Source organism: Vulpes vulpes, chromosome 5, assembly GCF_048418805.1.
Source record: "Vulpes vulpes isolate BD-2025 chromosome 5, VulVul3, whole genome shotgun sequence".
Taxonomy (NCBI): Eukaryota; Metazoa; Chordata; class Mammalia; order Carnivora; family Canidae; genus Vulpes; species Vulpes vulpes.
This window is the reverse complement of record NC_132784.1, coordinates 62,403,198-62,421,500: the sequence shown is the minus strand read 5'-3', so window position 1 is coordinate 62,421,500 and position 18,303 is coordinate 62,403,198. Positions and strand designations below refer to the sequence as shown.

Genomic DNA, 18,303 nt, shown 5'->3' with positions numbered 1-18,303 from the left:
GCCCAGGACTGGGGCCCTGTTGTCGAAAAGGGTTTCCTCAGGGTAGGCTAGAGCTTGGGCAGCAGCTGGCCTGGCTCCCCATGTGGATTGGGCGGGTCTGATGGACTCAGCCTTCCAGCCTCCTTGGACTGCAGGAAGAGTGACTCATCTGCACGTCCTGCCTCCTGTGCCTCAAGCCTCAAGGTCTGGCGGTTTGGTGCAGAGGAGGGTGGCCAGGTTGTTGGATGTGGCCAGGCTTGTGTTTGGGGGAGGGGCAGTGCCCACAAACGGAGGTGGGGTGGGTGGCCTCTTCCAGGCTGGCTGTTGGCCTCCAAAGTGGTTGGAACCAGAGGGCCTCTTCTCTGCCCTGGTGGGCAAGAAAGAGGTTAACAGGAGTTTCTAGCGGCAGATGTGGGGGCAGGGTAAGAGGAGAGGTCCATCTGGAGTTGGTTGGTCTGCCCTGCCCTGCCCTGCCCTGCCCAGGGGAGGCCTGAGTCACCGTACAGCCTCAGGCTGGGGACTGGCACCCTCCCCGACCCCATCTGATCCTGGCTGGGGCCCCTGTGCTTGCTGGAGCTTTGCCTGGCTCCCTGCTCCTCCCGGCCCTGCTTGGCTCTGGCTCACCCAGGCAGCCAGTGAGCGCCTGCGCCAAGGGGTGTCTCTGGTTGCTGGGCCCATTTCCTGACATGCCTGGGAGGCTCGTGCCACCCGCGCACCACCTACAGCTGGCATCCCGGCGCCCATGCGGCAGTGCGTGCCAGCTGGGGCCAGCGTCCCAGGGAGGGAAGGGAAGGGACCCTGAGTGGGTCAGGCCGAGAACAGGGCATGATGTTGATAACTAGAGTAAGATGGAAGAAACCATTTATTTGCTTACTGGGCAAATGCTTAGCATATCCCGAAAGGAAGATGGAGAGAGGAGAGGGGTCTGGATTCAGGTGCATCTGACTGCAGATGAACTCTAATTCAGCATAGTTAAGATACAGTGTAATGTTAGTTTCCAGTGGACAATATAGCGATTCCACACTTCCCTACATCAGCTGGTGCTCATGAAGACAGGTGTCCTCCTTGATCCCCATCATACCTGTTTCCCCCATTCCCCTCCCTTGCCCTCTGGGGACCATCGGTTCTCCACAATTAAAAGTCTGTTTCTTGGTCTGTCTCTTTTTTTTGTTTTTGTTCATTTTTTTGTTCATTTTTTTTCCTTTGTTCATTTGGTTTGTTTCTTAAATTCCATATATGAGTGAAATCATATGGTATTTGCCTTTCTCTGAATGGTTTATTTCCCTCAGCATGATACTCTCTAGCTCCATGGTGTCATCACTGCAGATGAAATCTTTGCCAAACCCAGTGTGTGAATGGGAACGCCTTAGACTTGGTTCAGCCTGTATAGAAACTGGTAGATACTGGTTATAAGCAGCTATTTATTATAGCTTTGTTGGTGCTTCTGCTTAAGTCACTTATTAAAAACTCAAGCCTTTAAAGTTCTTCCAATAAAGACGTAGATTGTCATGTTTTTTTCATGTCCTGTTTGAGCTGGAGTTGGACAGCTGCTCTGCACACTGGGTCAGGCCCATCCCACCAGCTGCCCACATGCCCCAAATGTGCCACTTCCTCTTTTCAAAGGTGGGGGAAGGGTCTAGAATGTTGAAGGGAGAGGAATGAAGTGTTTTGGAGGATCCACCCAGCCATTTCTGAAATCAATACTGTGGTTTTCATGGCAACCAGCACTCTTTGTCCTTGGAACCCAGAACTTTCCCTCCTCATCAGATGGGTTTTCCTGGGTGACTGTGGCTTCCCTGGCTCACCCTACCAGCTGTGCCTACAGTACAGGCTAACTTCCCCAACTGACTTTGGTCCTCTGTGTGTTTGGGTGCAATTCTGGGGTCCCCACCTCCACACCTCCCCTCATGGTGTGGAGCTAAAATATCAGTGCTCCTGAAAGGTTAGAGAAACAGCCACCTGCTCCTGTCTGTTTGCTCTAATTAGGCTGGCAGAGCTCCCGGAGTCGTTTTACTCCAGTGGAATTACTGGGGTGTCCCGGTGCTCCAGCACCCAAGGGATGGGTGCAATGGTGGTGAAGTGGCTGCTGGGTGCTGCATTGTATTCATTCGAATGTCTCCCAAGAGGCAGAGTACCCTGGGCAGGTGGGACTGCTTAAGTGGCAAAGGTTGTCTTGGTGACCCTGGGTCTCTAGATGTTCCTGGGCTCTTGTCATCCTTGTAGCCCCCTCCCTTTCGGGAACCGCTCCCTGCCCCCTGTTTTCCTCATTTTCTCAGGATTCCAAAGGGAGCCTGCTGACCCTACCTTGTTTACACAATGGGCTGGCCATGTGCAGAGCGGGGGCTGGATGGTCAGGGTTTGGGGCTATTTCTGATCGAATCTCCCATGGAATGTGCTTCCCTCCACTTCCAGCGGCCCCCTCCCCTCCCCAGCAGGAACAGCTGTCATGTGAGGGCCTCTCTCGCTGGCTCAGCCCTTTTGCAATCATCTGGCTGGCTCCGCAGGGATGGGGGTGGATAGTGAGGATGGACAGAGCCAAAGGGTAAATGAGGGGACACGACAGGGCAAGAAGGGCTATGTCGTTGAAGGCCCAGGGAAGAGGGGTTGCCAGGGCCAGTAGGAGGGGTGGAGGCAACTGAGTAGGCCAGGGAGGCAGTATGACAATGAGCTTAGGGTGCCCATCAGAGGCAGTGGGGGCCGCAATGCAGCAGGAAACTTTCTAGGTGCAGGGGAGACCAGCTGGTTATAGCGGGACCCTGGCCAGTCATTCTTCAGGGAGATCTCCATTTCTCTTGAGTCACAGGGGAGCATGCCCTGTCAGTCCCATTCTCTGTGGGGCCTGAATCACCCACTTGCCAAGGGTGTTGGCTGCCCTATTGTGGAGGAGCCTGTGCCCTACCCCACCCACTCCTGTTAGGACAGGGGTTAGCAGACACACTCCTTTAACCCACCCTCCCAGTGGGAACATTCTATCTCTTGAACTCAGACTGACAGAATGTACCTTATGCAGGAAAGCCAGGGAGACCACATTAGGTAGTCGCTTTATTTTACCCAGGAGGAAACCAGCCCAGAGAGGGGAAGTGACTTATCAAGGGTGCATGCTAGTCTTTCCACAGTTCTCAAAGCCACTCACTGAGTCACTTTTGTTCCTAAGAGCAGGAAGGGGCGCTTCCCTCAGACTGCTGGGTCACTAGGATGGACCAAGCACACTCGGTTTTGGAGGTAGAGGGTGGTATCCAAGGCTGCTAGCAGCCCTGGCTGGTAAGAGGCACAGAAGTGGAGCAGGTCCCAGGGCAGGTCAAGCCCGGCACTCCAGCACTCCAAGTCCTGGGGCGAGCAGAGGGCACAGGGCGAGCAGAGGCGGGACTTAGAGCGTCAGGAACCTCAGCTATGTGGTGACTCAGGCTCTGGGCAGCCTAGGCCCTTCCTTTACTGCTCAGCCTGATCTCCTCAGCCTGGACTTGGGAAGTTGCAAGCAGAAGAGGGAGAGAAGCCCAGGCTGGTCTCCCTTTACCCCTGAAACCAGAGGAAAGGCAGAGGAAGTTGGAAAGGATGGCAGAGAAGCAGATTCCAGAAAAGCGGAGTAGAGGCTGGTGGTCCCCCTTCCCTGCTCCCAATTCCCTGCTGGGGCTGCAGCAGCTCTGCTCACTCCAGCTCCCTCCCTCGGCTCCTGTTTACAGTTTGCCTGTCTTGGGCTCAGATCTGAGCTCTTCTCTTCTGCTCCCCCTCCCTCCTTCACAGCCTTATTCAATCGTGTTTTGCCACTTGTTTTCCTTAATCTCCACATTTCCTGTTCTCCCCCAATCTGCACAAGCTCACCTCCTGGCCTCTAGGCCACCTCTCACCCTGCCAGTGCAGGTGTCCTGCTCCCTCTGTCCTGCTCACCTTGCCCGCTTTGTCCCCACTCTCTTGTCTGGATGCTCTTTCTGAACCATGTTTCCTCCCAGAATCTGTGCTCAGAGCCCCACGTGTCTCTCATTCTCTAATCAGTTTTAACTTGGGTTCTGCTTTGGCCTGAAGATTTCAATTAGGACCGAGTGTAATGGCAGGTTTCCTGTATTCGCTCTTGTCTGATCTGATCTGAGTGATTCAGGAACTCCTTATTGAAGCCCAAGGTTTTATACAGGCTGGAATTTAAACTGGGCTGGAACACTTGGCTTCATGTTCTGAGTTTGAGTGAAGAGTCTGGGGTCTCAGAGTTGCTTAGGAAATAATATCTGGATCCCAGAATCACTCCGAGAGGTTTGCTGTTCACTGGGGAAGACAGATTAGGAAGCAATGAAAGTGAACATGGATGGGCCTGATGTTTGGGGAGATGCTCATCTCTGGGTATGTGTGTATGGGTGGGGGTGGGGTCTGGGAGATTCCAGATAGCTTGAAGAAGAGGTAAGAGTCATTTCTCTGCTTCTAAGGCAGATATGTCAGAGGGCCCTCATGGGAGGGGTGGGGAGTCTACTTTCAAAGAGACTACAGATTGCACATTTCACTTCCTTTCTGGGATCATAGTTTAAAAGCCATGAATACTCTCTGAGCAGTCGCATCTCATCTTCCCTGTAATACACTGATTTTAGAGGAGGGGACTGTGGTGAGGAGGGAGGGGAAGGGGAATCCCCTGGCCCGGGGCCTGCCCATAGAGCTCCCTCTGTGGTTGCTATGGAAACAAGCATACTAGGACAAAACAGAGGCATGTCGCTTGGCAACAGAGCCCAAGATTCATCACACACACACTGTGCGTACACATCAGGGAAACTCCTGGGTTGGGCGGGGGAGCAAAACTTCTGGGGAAGCTGGGGTATCCCAGTGATGATGAGTCCTAGGACTCACTCAGCTTTGCCAGCGAATCTGCAGGACCTCGTTGTTGGTGTCTGGTACCTCTGAAAGGTGATGGAGTGCCAGCAGGAGGGTTGAAGTCCTTCTGGATTCCTGGATAGCCTTTATTTTGGCAGAGGAATCTGAAACCTTCAAAAAGATACAGATTTTCCTTGCGAAATTGAGACTGTCAAGGGGAATCCTTTTATAACTTAAAAAAATATTGTGTGTATCTGTCAGTGTATGTATGTTGGTGGGAGGAGAGAGGTGTCAGTGTAAAATATGTGGCAGAATGGATAATATCCCATTTTCCCAAAGCATAGGACCTGCAAGGAGCTCAGAAGACATTTTCTTCAGGACCAAGCACCTTGAGGCAGGTGTTCCATCCTGTTGAGTTTTTTATTCCCTGAACCACCACTACCAGCACCACCATAGGCCCTTGGCCTGTCACCGGACACACAATAAATGTGCGGCTGTAGGAGAGGCCTGTAAGTGGGGCAATTGTTCCCTGGCTGAGAGGAAAGCGGAATGTTGGGGTTTAGGATGTTGTTGTGAAAAAGACAAGGGCTTTGGCGCCAGTTATACCTGTAGTTCATTCATTCATTCATTTCACAAAGTTCTCCAGCCACAGCTCTAGGCGCAGGGCACAAAACCAAGACCAAGGAAATCCCTGTCTTCATCGGGCCTAGATGCCAGCGGGAGGTTTGGCTCCTGCTTCTGAGCGCTGTGTGCCTTTAGGTAAATCACTAACCCTGTCTGAGACCGTGCCCTCCTGGAGCACATGAAGATTAGATGATAGCGCCTGCTGCAGCAGGAGACACAATCGCCATTAAGATAGCTTTGGGGGGTGAGGGATAGGGGGCTACAGCAATTACACCCCTGAAAACTGTTGAATATATTTTCTCCCCTTGGGCCAAGGAAGCTGACCTAGGAAAGTCCAGCTCCTTTTCCAGCAGGCGGGGACGGGATTGTGTGTTTTTTTTTTTTTTAATGGGGCAAGGGTCTGGGTGACTCCTTCTCTATGCTCCTAGCTTGGAGTGTGCAGGAAACAGTCCCCAGGACCACCGCCAACCAGGCATTTTGACACTCCTACCTCTGAATGAAGTATCTGGACAGTAATCCCTGCTCTATAGTTGCTCCCAAACCAGCCTCTCCTGCCTTCTTCTCTGTTGACCAAGAGGGTGGCCAGAACAAACAATGGAGCAGATAAGTTGGCCCTGAGCCCAGGACACTAGCCTCTGCTCTTTCACTCCTGGGGGGCCGATGAGCCCATGCTCCAGGGAGGATCCAGCATCCACACCCTCCCCTGCTGGTCCTTTCCTGTGCCAGTCCCTCCCTCCAAACTCCTCTCTGCAGATCCCCTGCATCTCTGTGGGTATATCATCAGAAAACCTCTGTGTAAATCCACTCCCGTTTAAGTATGTTCTGGGAAAACTTGCACTTTCAAGGAACTCTGGTGATTCATAAAGTTAAAAATCCTTTGGTCAACTGTTAACAGTGGTTACTTTTGGGGAGAGGGAGTGGGTGAGGGAGGAGGGACACATTTACCTTTTGTTGTTCTACCTTTCTGTATTGTTTACATTCTTCACCAGATGGAGGCATTGGTTTTATTTCAAAAATGTCAACAAGGATTACCTGACTTGTAGCATGACGGGCCACTCTAGTTTCTCTGTATTCTTCTTCTTCTTCTTCCTTTTTTTTTTTTTTTTTTTGGTTAGTTTCTCTGTATTTTTGCTCCATTTGTCAAAAAGCTGAGAAAAATTTTACTGAAAATGAAATAAGAATTAAAAGCCACTAGTAAAGGAAATAATTAGTTCTTAGCTCTTATGTTTTAAAAGCACCACAACGTTGAAAAGTTTAGATTTTTCCCCTTAAATAAAGTAGGTTCTAGAAACAAAATGGAGGAGGTGCTTCCTTCAAAAGCCTGGGCTCGTGACTGTGTGTGGTGGGACTGCCTCTGCCCTGGGTTTGAGTCCCTATCTGTGTGCCTGTATGTCTGTGTGTGTGAGTGAGTGTGTGGGTGGGTGGGGTGGGGTCTGGGAGAGAACAGACTTGTACCCAGGAGCAGGAGCAAGTGAGAGACAGAGACATGGAGAGACATAGAGAGACAGAATGCTGATGCCCAAGCTCTACTTTGTCTGTCTTTGCATGTCTATGCCTGTCTGAATGTCTACACATGTATCTCCACCTTTATGCATCCATTGTATGAGTCTCCACACAGCTAGGGCTCCTTTGCGGTGTCTTCCCTCCCCCATGCCTGTGCTGGTAACTGGACCTGGGACACAGCCCCCAGGGCTGGCAGCAGAGTTGGCTGCTGGGTATTTTTAGCCTGTAAACATGTTTGCCATTTCAGAGGACAGGGCCGCAGGTCTCAGCCCCAGCCCACTCATGATCTGCCGCAAGGAGGGTGCTCCTGCCCAGAGCCAGGTCTTCTCAGGGTCCCAGCCTGGGGTCTTCCTTCCTCAGCATTTGGGAAGGAAGGAAAACTGCCTTGATATGGGTAGTGGCTGGCCACCTAGGAGGGAGGATAAGAGGATTCATGGGGGAGAAGAGAATGGGAGTGTGGAGGGGGGGCTGGGTGGCCAGAAGGGCCCCCGAACCCCATCATTAAGCGGTTAATAAAATCTCATGGAGTTAGAAGTGCCTGTGGGAAATGGCAGTAAATTTGGAAGCAGCGTCCTTGCGAGTGGGGGGGTGGGGGAAGGGCTCAGATAAGAAATGGGAGGTAGAGGCAAGGCTGGAGCTCCAGCTTCCCTCGGGTGGAGCCCGTAGAGGAAGATGTGCGGCGGGCGCTGCTCCTCCAAGGGCTGCCGGCCTGACTCCCCTGTCGCCGCGGTGGCCGGAGCAGCACCTAGTGCGTGGGGCACTGGTGACTCCACGTGGGCACCCTGACTCCAGGGGTGGGGCCAGCGTCTTCAGACCTTTTGTGAGGGAAGGGCGGGAGGTCAGAAAGCCGGGTGGGGGCGCAGAAATGGGCGCCGCTGCATGGAGCTTGGGAACCAAGTGAGACTGGGGCCTGGGATTTGAAGTGTAGACGCCCGGGTTGAGAGAAAACTCAAAGATCGCGTCCGGCTGGAGGTTGCGTCGGAATCACCCCCCCCCCCCCCCCCCACCAGCCGCTTTCTGAACCTCTGGTCCTTCCGGCAAAATGAGCTGATCTGCAGCTCCCAGCTGGGAGGACGATCCTTGGGGAGCTCCAAGGAGTATTCTGGTGCAGGCGACCACACGCTGCAAACGTTGCGGGGGTGGATCCCCGCGCGGGCCAGGGCAGGGGGCACTGGAGCGGGGCGGGGTAAGGCTGCTCCCTCGTCCCCGCGACCCCCCGTGGCCCTCCCCCCAGCAGCGCGCTCCCGGGGCCGGGTCGGGTCGGCCCGCTCGCCGGTCCCAGCCCTACTCCGGCCCCGCCCGGCCCCGCCCTCTCCCCACAGCTCGGGGCAGACCCGCCCGCCGGAGCCGGAGTTACAAGAGCCGCCTCCGCGCGCGAGGGCCGGGCCACTCGGAGCAGCTCCGCCGGGGGGACTGCACCGCCCGCCCTGCCGGACCCGCCCCGACCGGGGCTCGCCGCCTGCAGTCGCCGCAGCACCGCGACCTGGGGCCCCGCGCGGGCTGTGGCCGTGCCCCGGGGTGAGCGCGCAGGTAGGGGCGCCGGGCGCACCGCGGCGCCGCGGGGACGGGGCTCCGCGAACCGGCGAGGGGCGGTGGGCTGGAGGGATGGGCGAGGCGCTCGGGCCGGGCGCTCGGCTACTGCTGAGGCCGCGAGGAGCGAGCTGGGCAGCCCCGGGGCCGCCGGGGAGGCGCCGCGTCGCGCCCTGGGAGCCAAGCTCTGCCTCCGGAGTTGGGGCGCGAGTTGGGCAAAGTTGGAAAAATCGCTCCGAAGCGTGTTCTGCTCCAGTCCTCATTTCTCCCGAGGGCTGCTTGTTGGTTGGGGGGCCCCGCTCCTGGCCTGGGGGCCCCTGGTCTCCGCCCCATCCCCTCCTTCTCCTTGGGGCGGTGGCTCAGCGCGCTGCTCCCGCTCCTATTCCGTGTTTACTGGAGAAGTTTCCGATGTCGTCGCCGAGGCCCCTCCCGGAGTCCCCGCGCCCCCGCGCCCCCTCCGCGGTCCTTCCCCGCGCCCCACACCTCCGTCTCCAGCTGTGCGTCCGGAGTCCTCCCGGTCCCACCCAGTCCTGTAGCACCGGCCTGCGCCCCTCTCAGCCCCCGTCCGGCTGCCCCGCCCTAGGCTCGCCGCTCCGCGGTCCCCGCTCCAGAAGCCTCCCTGCGTCCTGCCCTAACTTTGCAGCGCGCCTCGGGGCGGGCCGGGCGGGAGAAGGGGCGGGGGGCGTAATTAGGGAGATTCCAGCGCTGGGGTGGGCGGGACGGGGGTGCCGCGCTGGGCCCGGCCCTCGGCCCCACCCCTTCCCCTTCGGGGGCGGCGCGCTCTCCCACCCCACACCCCACTCCCAAACCCGTCCGGGCGGGATGGCCCCCGCCCCAGCGCCTGGCACGGCGCCAGCAGCCTGAGGAATGTGGTGGTTGGAGCCGCTGACTAATTCAAACCAGAACTCGGGGAGGAGTGGTGAGGGGCAAAGGGGAGGGGGAGGAAGGGGCTGCGTGGGGCGGTGGGGGCAGGATTCGGCTCCGCGTGGGAGGAGGGCTCGCCGCGCACTCCCGGACCCTCCGCTGCAGCCGTGCGCTCCGGGAGAGACGGTGGGGGACGAGGTCTTGCCCTATTGGGAAGGCAGAGCGCTTAGGGTGTGTTCGCAGAGCCGTGTTATGTAAGGCTTTCCCATGCGGGGAGAGGGTGTGCAGCGTGTGAGGGCCTGGCCCTCCCTCCCCTGGCGGGCCTGGGCGCCCCCTGCCGTGCCAGGGCCGGGAATCTGGGGGCGCAGCCCTGGGCGGCGCCGGCCGGGAGGGACACGTGGGGCTGAGCGGCCCGGGCTGTGCCCCCTTGCGTGGGAGGGGAGCCGAGCGGGCAGACGGGGCGACCCACGGGGCTCAGCTGGGCGCCTGCACCAGGTGGGGGACGGCTCTGGCGCCTTGGCACATGTGGCCACAGAGAATTGTGTGCGTGTAGTGTGTGTGCCCTTGAGCCTTTTACTGGGTGTGGCTGCAGAGAGGTGGTGGTGAGTGTCCTAGCTCGCGGTGGCTGCCGAGAGCCCTGCTCTGTGGAGTGGGCTTATGGAAAGGCGGGGTGGGATCCTCCCCGGTCAGGGTCAGTGGGGTCCTTTAGAGAGAGACCTGGAGTTTCCGAGAAAAAAAAAAAAAAAAAAAAAAAAAGACTGGTATTTACTTCTGTGTCCCCAGCACAGCAGTGAGCTCCAGTAATTGGTTTTGAAACAGTTTCCTCGGTGAGAATCCAGCCTCCCATAAGCAGGAATCACCTGCCCTTCCTTGCACAGCCCAGTGTTGGTAGGGGCTGGGCTGCTTTTATGGGACATAGTGACAGCGTGGGGGCTGTTGTGATAGGTGAAGCCACGGGAAGGGAGGAGGAAGAGATAGAAGGTGTTTTGGAAGGTATTTTCAGGCCTTGATGCCTATGCTGCATCTAAAGTAGGGGAACAGATTCTGCTTCCTTTTCCCTCTCTTCCTCTGCCCCCAGAAGGAAAATCCCTGGGGCTGGGTGTGGCACTCACTTCCTTTCCAAAGCTGAAAGGGGAAGCTTCCTTCTCCTGGGCCCAAAGGGATGATGGGCTTGGGCCAGCGCACAGTAGGTAGAGAGTGCAGAGTGGGGAGCAGAAGGGCACCCCCGGCTTGGGGGGTACCTCCTTGCTCTGAGCTGTGAGCTGTGGTAGGAAAGAGGTGGGGTAGGGCAGGGAGGGAGAGGACCTAGGACCCTCAGAGCTGGGCTAGCATAGGACACAGGGTCTCGTCTGAAAGGGAGGGTGTGTGAGCCCCTTTCTCTAAAGCCTTGTCCTCAAGAGAGTATATGCCGGGATGTTGGTCATCAAACAGGGACACATAGGGAGCCAGAGAAGTCATGCGGGGCTTCATGCTGCTGATCTGGGACCCTTAGCAGTGATTCAGGGGTGCTGCTCTGGGCCCTCCTTGGAGAGCCAACCCCACAGAGTTGGGTTCAGGGTGCCAGACTGGGTTCAGGGCACTGGTCCAGAGTTCCGGGTGAGCCACGAGAGAGTCAACCACGGAAGACTTGTGGAGGAAGAGGGCTAGCAGCAGAACAGGGGCAGGGAATGGGCTGGAGGATCTCCTGGGTCATCCAAGTCCCAGGGAGGCCGTGGGTGGAGGTGCCCAGGCACTACCAGGCTAGATTCTTTGGCTCAACTTGGAATTGGCTGGCTGGCCCCGGTGGAGCACGCTACCCAGAGCTTGAGGAGCTGGTTTGAGAGGTTGGGGCAAATCTGTGGGGGTGGAGGGGTGTGTGGGGCTCTGGGGTGTGGTCACTGCCTTCCTCAGAACTTGGGAACTGCCTGGAGACAGATGAAGGCATACCAGAAGAGCTGGTCCTCCTCTGGATGGGACCACTCCCACTGCTGGCTCTTCCCTGCTCCCCACTACTCCCCAACACCCCCCAGATTTGTCTCCCTGGAGCTGGCCTGACCCTCTGCATGTGCTCGAAGTGAGGAAGGGAGGTGGCTGCTGGAGAAGGTTTACAATGGGCGGATTTCAGTAGATGGTGGCGGTGGCCAATGTCCCAGGCCTTTTGCTCTCTTTTTGTCCCCCGTGGGCTTTATCCAGGCTCCTGGCTCCCAAGGACTGGCATATCCCTGGTCTCTGGCCACCCCAGCGGGCTCCCAGGCCTTCCAGAGCAAACTCAGTTTCCTCCGTGTGTGTGTGTTGGGGGGGGGGGGGCGGCGGGGCGGTGGCAGCTCAGCAGGAACGCGTATGTGCGAAGGAGTTTTGATAGAGTCCCTCTTTTTCACCCCTGGCCTAGTTCCCACCAGGGGGGGTTCCTGGGCTGTTGTAGCTGGAGGTGTGGTGCCCAGGCGTCCTCGTTGGTGTTTGTGGCCTCATGTGCCTTTGGCCACTCGTGTCACAGCGGTGAGGGGTGTGTTATATTACCGGTGAGAGGCCGTCCCTCTGGCTGTGTATGGTGGTCCTGGGTATGTCCCTCTGCTTGCGTCTGGGGCTTAAAGGGCGGGGGATGGCAGTGGGACTCTGCCCCGGTGATGGAGCTCTGATGGAGCCTGAAGGTCAGGTCTAAAGTCACTTTCTCCATCCTGGTTGGGTTCTGGGCCCTGGAATTTGTCTTCAAAGGCCCTTGGGAGGGTGAGGATAGCTCTGGGAACGAAGCCCTGGCTGAGTGATGCCGAGCAAGGCGCTGCACACGGCTGGTCAGGGAGGGGCATCCTGCCTTGTCCCTGGGGGCCAGAGCGGAGGTTCTAGGGGAAGGGGAAATGCCTGGAGCTGATCCTGGCTTCGTGTCCTGGCTGGGCTGGGGGTGGCTCTTTGGCTGCTGGAGCTGCGGGACCTGGCTCTGCGCCCCTGCACTAGCGCGGCCCGGCCGCTGGGTGGAGAGGTCGCCTGCGGCTGGGGAGCCTGTGCACCCCTGGCAGCTCCGGGGTTGTCATCTCCCGCTGCCCCGCCCGCCCGGGTGAGACCGAGCCACCCCTGCCCTGTGGAGAGTGCACCTCTGGTCCTTGGGTAAAGGCCCTCTCTTTCCGGGCTGTGTGGCCAGGGGTGGGGACTTGCCGCTGGGTAACGCGCTGCTGCCCCCAGGCCCCCATCACAAGTCACAAGGAGGAGGGGAGTCCCTCTCAGTCTGGGGAGGAAGAGGGAATCTCCCTCCCCACTGGAAGTGAGAACTTGGAGCTCACTGGGGGTGGGGGGATGGTGTGAGGAAGCTGTGTGTAGGAGAGCCAGGGGAGAGAGGCAGAGGAAGATATAAAGCCTGTGGGGTAGGAGTTGGGCTGCCCTGAAAGTGGAGGTGCAGAAAACTCAGGCCTGATGGTGAGGGGCCCTTGCTGGGGCTGTAGGGGGCGGGGAGGGGGGCAGAGAGGAGAGGGCTGGAGTGATAGAGCTGGAGGGCCTTTCTCCTGGTGGGAGTTGTGAGCTAGGCCAGTGGCCTGGATAGCAAGGGAGCAGGAAGATAGGCCTGGGCACCAGGTAGAGGGAGATGCAGACTTGGGGCAGCAGGCTAGCAGGCATGGGCGCCCTCCAGAATGGGGGGGGGCCTGGGGCTGCCCAGACAGGTGCTGTTGTGAGTGGGCGGAGGCTGAGAAGAGTGGGGGACCGGGCTGATGAGCGCGTCTGTGCACGCGGTGTGCGTGTGTCCTTGTGTGTCTTTCTGGGAATGTCTCTGCAGTGCCCATGTCGCCTGTGTCTTGCATTGTGTTAGTCACGTTCTCCCTGATAACCCCACCCTCCCCCAGCACATACAGCGTGCCCCCTTGGGCTGTAAGTCCCAGAATGAGCTGAGTAAAAGTTCCTGATGCCAGCTTAGACCCTTCAGATTACCTTGCTGTTCTCCCCTAGTTAGACTAGGGCGTGCTGTTTTCCAGACAGAGGCCTGGCAGCTGCATCCATGGAGGTTCGTTCGGAGCAGGCTGAGGCCCTGGAAGCGATGCCACCCCTGTTGTTTTCCTTGTTCCCCTGGGACGAGGGCCTGCCTGTTATGGCTATTGCCCTTTCCCAGTGAGTGGAAGCATCTGCCTTACCCTTGCTGGTGCCTTTCTCTAGAGTGGGTCTCGTGTCCCTGCAAGCCCCAGAAGGGATGACTTTCTTGGCCTTCACTTGATGGGCCCCCAAGAGTCTCCAGGTGAGCTGGGATCTATGTAGCTCAGGATTTCTGAGTCCTGGGGATATGGCCTCCATGAGCCCCCTCAGATCTGGCTTCCAGGAATTCTGGGACTCTGCCCCTCTGGGTCGGCTGTCCCTGAGCTGTTGGCCAGGAAGGGGCTGGTGTGTGGGCCAAGGAGTCTGGTGGCCGCTTGCCCTCCCTCCTATGCTTGTGGCAGTGGAAAGGTGTCACTGCTCCCTGGGTGAGTCACCTGCTCCTCCCTGGGTCTCTGGGTCTCTGGGTCTCCTAGGGGAATCTCAGCCCCTCCCTTTCTCTGGGTCTATGCCCTCTCTCTGAGGCTTTCTCCCACCCTGCCTCCCTCTGGGTGTGTGCGTGGAGGCCTCTCCACCTTCCCTCGGGTGGGTCTCTGGCCCTCCTCCAGTATAGATCTCTCTTATCTCTGTATCTCCCTTGTGCATTTTTCTCTGTGGTTTCTCATTGTGTGTGTGTATTTATTTGCACCTTCATTCCTCTGCCGAGGGAAAGACTGCTTTGGAGTCACAGAGTCATAGGAGTCTGGGCTTGCATCTCAACTCTTGCTCACTTTTGGGCATCTTACCTCTGGGGGCCTGTTGCTGCGTCTCTGAAATAAGGACACCAGTTATCAATCACAATAGGTTGTCTGGGATCGAATGAGACCCCAGGCATGGAACTATATAGCATACCCCAGGAGCTCGGCAAAATTCTTTTTCTCAGTTTGTTAGGGATTTTCGTTCAATTCAAGGCTTTTTTTTCTTCTTTGTTGTCTGGCGCTTATGAAGAGTAGATTGCCCCTCTGGGTGGGTCTCTCTTTTTTTGAATATCCTACCCCCTCATCCTATTATAAGTGTTTGGGACTTTCCCTGGTGGAGGTCTCTACCTGTGTGTGAGTCATTTCATTCTTCCTGGCTTGGGAGATGCTTCTCCTTGGCTTGTGTATACGGTGGGTGCAGGTGGGTGCATGTCGTTGTGCTGGGTAGAAGTTCCCATTGCTGTTGGTGTCCTCCCCACAGGGGTTCTCTCCCCTGGAGGGCACCTCCCGTTTCCATCCTGTGCTGGGCAGATGCTCACACTTGTGCCCCTCTGGTATGTGTCTTGTCTTCAGGGTTGGTGCATGGGAGCATTGAGGCCCATGGGCCTGTCTCTCGGGCAGTGGGCCTCTATCCTGTCATCTTGACACTGATGCTGGCTGCAGGGCTGGTTTTGGCTGCAGCAGCAATTCAACTGGGCCCCCTCCCTGGCTGACTTCATACTGGCTCTTGAGAGGAAGGGGCTTTGTTGCCTCAAGGCAGAGGGGGTAAGATGTTCCTCTGGATGCCACCTCTGGCAGAGACCCTCTGCCCTGGGCAAGGAGTCTGCTTCTTGGATCTGCCTGGGTGGTGCACATCCTCTTTGCAGGTTTTTTTTTTTTTTAAGGTTTTATTTATTTATTTGTGAGAGAGTGTGCGTTCATGCACGCCGCATGAGCGGGTGGTAGGGAGGAACAGAGGGAGAGGGAGAAGCAGGCTTCCCACTGAGCAGGGGGCCCCACCCAGGTCTGTGTCCCAGGACCCTGGGATCATGACTTGAGCCAAAGGCAGCTTAACTGCTGGAGCCACCCAAGGCTGCCACCCCCCCCCCCCCCCCCCGCATTTGCAGTTTTGAATTGACAAGACAGTCTGGTTCTCTTTCTGCTTCTGGCCTGAGTTACGGTGTCCCTGCAGTGGACTCTCAGCCTCCCAGATGGAAGTGGACATACCATCTCACTCTTTTTCTGCCCTCCAAGCAGCCCTCTGCCTAGAGGGTCCCCACTCCAGGCCTTCCCATCACGAAGGATACTGTGAGCCAGTGTCAGGTGGGCCTTGGGGTGGGGTGCCGGCAGACCAGGCTTCTGGCGTCCTGACTCTCTCCTACTCTCACCTCTCTGGACCTCTCCTTCCCCATCTGTAAATACCAGATAGCTGTCCCGCAGGACTTTCTGCCTTGGTGGAAGTCTTCCACATTTACCCGGTCTAATATGTTGCCCTGTGTAGTTGTTGAGCTCTTGAAATGTGGCTGCTGCAAGCAATAAACTAAAAATTCAATTTAAGCTAATTTAAATTTAAATAGTCACATGTAGCCACCATGTTGACAGCATGGCTCGAAGGCATCTTCGAGCTCTAAAGACTTATGACGCTTGGCTGAATGTGCAGATTTCCTCAGAGTTGCAAAGACTCGGGGCAGGACCCTCAGCCGCCCCCCTCCCCTGGGGGAAGCCTGGCGTCACCTGACTTATATAGGAGAAGAAGGGCCCATCTGGGCTTGATACAGGCTCCAAGGATGTGGGAGAGGCTGATGGGACTCAAATGCAGAAAATAGACCCTTCCCACCGTGTCTTTAGTCCGTCCTTATCAGCACCCCAGGTGCAGCCACCTGCGTGGCCCAGAGCAGACGAGAGGGCAGGGGAGTTGCTCCTTAGAAGGAGAGCCCTGAGCCGGAGCAGGCAGGGTGGTTGGCAGCCCCTCCTGGCCAGGAAGCCAGCAGGTGCCGTGCCAGGGCCAACCTGTAGCCCTCGGTCCAGCGGCTCCTGTTCTCATGGGCCGTGGACCCTTCGCCACTCATGATGGCTCTCCACCCCCGTCCTGAGCTGCTTGGCTTGAGGCATGTAGCAAGTCCTTCCTGAGCCTCCGAGCTGTGCTTCCGGGGACTTCTGACCTGGGGCTCCATCCTGAGGAGCTGGCAGGGAAGCCGGCTGCCTGGCTCCTCTGGTGACCCAACCCCCCCACGGACCCCTGGGGCTCTGACCAGTGAAACCCTTTGTCGATGGGGTTTTAGGCGTGACCCTTTGCATGTCTGGAGCTGTTATAGCCTCAGTGACTCACTGGAGAAGGAGGGAGGGTGGGGCCAAGTTGTGGGTGAGGGTGAGCTGGCTGGCTCTCTACACCCCTCGCTAGCTGCTGGCTCAGGACCAGGATGTCAGGCAGAAGAAAGGGGCCCTGCTCCAGGAGGAAGAGTGGGGTGCTAGGATGCCTGGTGGCTTTAGATACCCAAGAAGTCGTCAGGCTGGAAGGCTCCCCCCCCCCCCCCCCCCCCCCCCCCCCCCCCCCCCCCCCGTGCTGCCTGGCTTCCTGTCTGCAGGGCTGGCTTCTTAGTGCTGGGGGGTAGGGGGTGCCTTAAAGTTGCAGCTTTGCTGTCTGTTGGGATCAGGATGACTTCCCATAGCGGCTGCTCGTCCGGAGGGGAAGAGGTAGTTTCCTAGCTCACACCTGTGCCACTTGCTGGTGGTGGCTCTGGTTGCCTCTTAGGCAGCACCTGTGTCATAAATACTGCATGTGAGAGTTCGGGTGGGGTGGGGTGGGGTGGGTGGAGGACTGGGTGTCTCTGTGCTGTTTTTACCCATGCTGTGATCTGCTTGACACCGCGACTGCTAAGCAACCACGAATTTCCAAGAGACCCAATCCCTTTCTCAGAGGCAAATTCTAATTTATTTATTTATTTATTTATTTATTTATTTATTTATTTATTTATGATAATCACAGAGAGAGAGAGAGAGAGAGAGGCAGAGACACAGGCAGAGGGAGAAGCAGGCTCCATGCACCGGGAGCCCAACGTGGGACTCGATCCCGGTTCTCCAGGATCACGCCCTGGGCCAAAGGCAGGCGCTAAACCGCTAAACCGCTGCGCCACCCAGGGATCCCACAGAGGCAAATTCTAATGCATTCAAGAAAACTTGTGAATACTAAGTTATTTTTGCTGCATTCTTTCCTTTTGTATTTCATTCCCCTCCAGGAGGCTCCCAAACCTTCTAGAACATTCTAGGAAGCTAAACGGGTCAGGACCAGGGCACCTTGCTCATATTTTATATCCGGGACAGGAACTAAGTCTTTCCAGTCTCCCCATCTGGCACACGGAGTGTACGCATTTAGTAAATGCTGGGGGGATGTGCAAGTTAGGTGGCAATCTAATGCCCTGTAGAGCTCAGGGCTGGGCTAAGCTCTGTCTGTTCCTTCTTGGCTTTTTTTTTTTTTTTTTTAATTTTTTATTTATTTATGATAGTCACACAGAGAGAGAGAGAGAGGCAGAGACATAGGCAGAGGGAGAAGCAGGCTCCATGCACTGGGAGCCTGATGTGGGATCCGATCCCGGGTCTCCAGGATCACGCCCTGGGCCAAAGGCAGGCGCTAAACCTCTGTGCCACCCAGGGATCCCTCCTTCTTGGCTTTCTTTGCCGTGTCTGGTACAGTGTTGGACATGCAGGAGGTGATCAGTATGCATGTATTTATTGATCGGTTGACTAATTTCTGAATGTAAACAGCTTCAGGGTGGGGCTTTGGGTGAGGCTCTGCATGATTTTTAGCATCTCCCACACGGTTTTGCAGACATGCTTCTGGATGACTGTGCTCCTGCCATTCTGTGTGGGTGGCTGTAGGCCACGACTGTACCCAGATTCCTCCCTCATGTCTTCCTAAGGCACCAGTGCAGCTAACAGCTCATCCTGTGGCTAGAGGGCATCTTTGCTCCCAAGTGCCTGCACCTATGGGGGCCTGGCTCAGGGCTCCACGTGGGCAGCCAGATGGGCCCTGACTCACCGGGTCCCCGAGGTGGCTCAGCTGTATTCAAGCCTCTGGGGTGTAGGCTGGCCTGGCGGGCTTGGGGCTTCTTTTGTTCAGCCCGCTGCGCCTGGAATTCCCAGCTGGTGAGGGTCCCCCTGGTCCTAAGGACTGGGTTAGATTGGCTGACCCAGAGTCCGTTTGTCATCAAGGGTGGGAGGGCACCACCATTCTTGCCTTCTGCCTAACATTTGCTGCCAGACCTGGAGATACTCTGAGAAGAGGGGTCTCATGCCGGTTAAAGCTGCACCTGAT

At 56.9% G+C, this 18,303-nt stretch overlaps 1 protein-coding gene across 3 annotated transcripts in view; it reads left to right on the top strand.

Moving 5' to 3' along the window:
• The first annotated feature begins 7,938 nt into the window (after positions 1-7,938).
• AHNAK (AHNAK nucleoprotein) overlaps positions 7,939-18,303 on the top strand; it is a 32,321-nt gene continuing 21,956 nt past the window's right edge. The window contains exon 1 of one of the 3 annotated variants that reach the window (XM_072760251.1): positions 7,939-8,424. The gene's annotated coding sequence lies outside the window, so the exon portion shown is untranslated. Of the gene's footprint in view, positions 8,425-9,277; positions 9,344-9,500; positions 9,520-18,303 lie in introns of those variants that run through there. The other 2 variants (XM_026004692.2, XM_072760252.1) reach the window with 2 other exon arrangements.